This window comes from Tarenaya hassleriana, unplaced genomic scaffold (assembly GCF_000463585.1).
Source record: "Tarenaya hassleriana unplaced genomic scaffold, ASM46358v1 Cleome243, whole genome shotgun sequence".
NCBI classification, from domain to species: domain Eukaryota; kingdom Viridiplantae; phylum Streptophyta; class Magnoliopsida; order Brassicales; family Cleomaceae; genus Tarenaya; species Tarenaya hassleriana.
Window position 1 is genome coordinate 86819 of NW_010965717.1, and position 2912 is coordinate 89730.

At 44.7% G+C, this 2912-nt stretch overlaps 1 pseudogene; it reads left to right on the plus strand.

Moving 5' to 3' along the window:
• LOC109116787 overlaps window positions 1–2912 on the plus strand; it is a 13823-nt pseudogene that overhangs the window by 8336 nt on the left and 2575 nt on the right.

The window sequence follows — 2912 nt, forward strand, 5'->3', positions numbered from 1 at the left end:
GAAGTGATTGGAGAATTTCGTGAAGTGGATCCGCTAGAAATCTCACTAATGGCCGCAGAAGCAAGTTTGTATAGCAACTGGGAAGAAATCGAGGAGATTAGCCGGGCATTAGACGATCGGGAAGAAGAAAAAGAAGCTTCTGCAGTATTTCGAGCGGCCTGCCCAGATTTTCGAGCGGCCCGCCCGAAAGTAGAAGAAGAAGAGATCCAGAGAAAAATGGGCGACCGCCCAGGAAATCAGGTGGCCCGCCCAAAATTTCTGAGCAAATTCGAAGAAAATATTGAAGAAACGGGCGATCATCCAGGAAAGCAGGCGGCCCGCCCAAAATTTCTGAGCAAATTCGAAGTGGATCCTGAGGAAACGAGGGACCGCTCGAATGCCCAGGGGGCTCGCCCGAAAAGTCTGAGCAAAATCGACTCAGTTTCAGACAGAACGAGCGACCGCTCGACATATTGAGCGACCCGCCCACTTCTACCTGAGGGAGAATTACAGTTCGAAGCCCTCCTCGCGACCACTCGAGCCATACCTGACACGCCTCAAGTCCCGAAAGGAGACACACACATCGGTTGGGATCCCAAACATGCCCCACAAGTGGAATTGAAACCCCTACCTCAAGGGTTAAGGTATGTTTTCCTCGGATCAAATTCTACTTATCTCATTATCGTTAACGATGCATTAGATGAGGGTCAAGTAGAAAAACTCACCAGGCTACTTAAGCAATACAGGAAAGTCCTAGGGTACACTCTAGGAGACATCAAAGGTATTAGCCCCTCTCTTTGCATGCACCGCATATATTTAGAGGATGATACCAAATCGTCAATCGAGCATCAACGTAGGCTAAACCCGAACATGAAAGAAGTAGTCAAGAAAGAGATTTTGAAATTGTTAGATGCGAGTATTATTTACCCGATTTCAGATAGCTCTTGGGTTAGCCCGGTACAAGTTGTACCCAAAAAAGGAGGTATCACGGTCGTTTCTAATGAGAACAATGAACTCATACCAACAAGTAAATCACGGGATGGAGAATGTGCATTGACTATCGCAAGCTAAACACAAACACTCGTAAAGACCACTTCTCTTTACCATTCATCGATCAAATGTTAGAAAGACTCGCATTGCATTCATATTTTTGCTTTCTCGATGGCTATTCCGAATTTTTCCAAATTTCAATTCATCCTAGCGATCAAGAAAAGACAACATTCACATGCCCTTATGGTACATTTGCATATAGACGCATGCCATTCGGATTACGCAATGCACCGGCCACGTTTCAAAGATGTATGATGGCTATTTTTTCTGATGTGATTGAAGATATAATGGAGGTGTTCATGGACGATTTTTCGGTTCATGGACCCTCCTTTGATGTGTGTCTAACCAATCTTCATCGAGTATTAGACAGGTGCAACAAGGCGAACTTGGTTTTAAATTGGGAAAAATGTCACTTTATGGTGCGAAAGGGCATCGTGCTTGGTCATAGGATTTCAGATAAAGGGATTGAGGTTGATAGAGCAAAGGTCGAAGTTATTGAGAAGCTTCCTCCCCCGACGAACGTGAAAGGAATCCGAAGCTTCCTGGGATATGCGGGGTTCTATAGGCGTTTCATAAAAGATTTCTCGAAGATCTCAAGACCCCTAACCACTCTTTTGGGAAAAGACGTGTCATTTGAGTTTGACAAGGAGTGTCATCAAGCCTTCGAAACACTCAAAAAGGCGTTAGTGACACCTCCAATCATCCAACCCCCGGATTGGGACCTTCCCTTTGAACTCATATGTGACGCTAGTGACTACGCCGTGGGCGCGGTCTTGGGACAGAAAAAGGATGGCAACCATCATGCGATTTACTACGCTAGTAGGACACTAGACGACGCCCAAATGAATTACTCAACTACGGAGAAAGAACTCCTGGCGGTAGTATTTGCGTTTGAGAAATTCCGAACCTATTTGGTTGGATCAAAAGTTATTGTCTATACGGATCACACGGCCTTGCGATATCTACTCACAAAGAAAGATGCCAAGCCACGGTTGATTAGATGGATATTGCTTCTACAAGAATTTGATTTGGAAATTCGAGATCGAAAGGGGACAGAGAATACAGTGGCCGATCATTTATCAAGACTAGAAGTACCCCATGAGATGCCGATCAATGATTCACTACGAGAGGAACAAATTTTAGCATTAGAGGTTAGTTCCGATGTACCTTGGTATGCAGATTTTGTCAATTATTTGGTTGCCAAGGTGATTCCACCGGAGTTGAGCTATAATGGAAAGAAAAAGTTCCTCCACGATGTTCGGGACTACTTTTGGGACGAACCATTTCTCTTCAAACGGGGAAAAGACGGGGTTATTTAGAAGATGCATCCCCGAAGAGGAAGTGCAGAAAGTGATCCATCATTGTCATGCATCGGATTATGCGGGTCATTTTGCTTCGGCCAAGACATCCGCGAAGGTTTTGCAAGCGGGTTTTTATTAGCCGACTCTCTTTAAGGATGTCCACCGTTTTGTGAGCTCTTGCGATGCTTGTCAAAGAACAGGGAATATTTTTTAAGGATGTCCACAGTTTCGTGAGCTCTTGCGATGCTTGTCAAAGAACAGGGAATATTTTGCGTCGGAATGAGATGCCACAAAACTACATCTTAGAAGTGGAACTGTTCGATGTGTGGGGAATCGACTTCATGGGACCATTTCCATCATCCTGCGGTAACCTATACATCCTTGTGGCTGTAGATTATGTGACGAAATGGGTGGAAGTACTTGCTAGCACGAAGAATGATTCAAGCATTGTTTCACGGATGTTCAAACGAGTCATATTTTCTCGGTTTGGAGTCCCGAGAGTGGTGATAAGTGATGGGGGAGCACACTTCGTTAATAGAGTGATTCAGGGCATATTGACTAAATATGGTGTTCACCATAGAG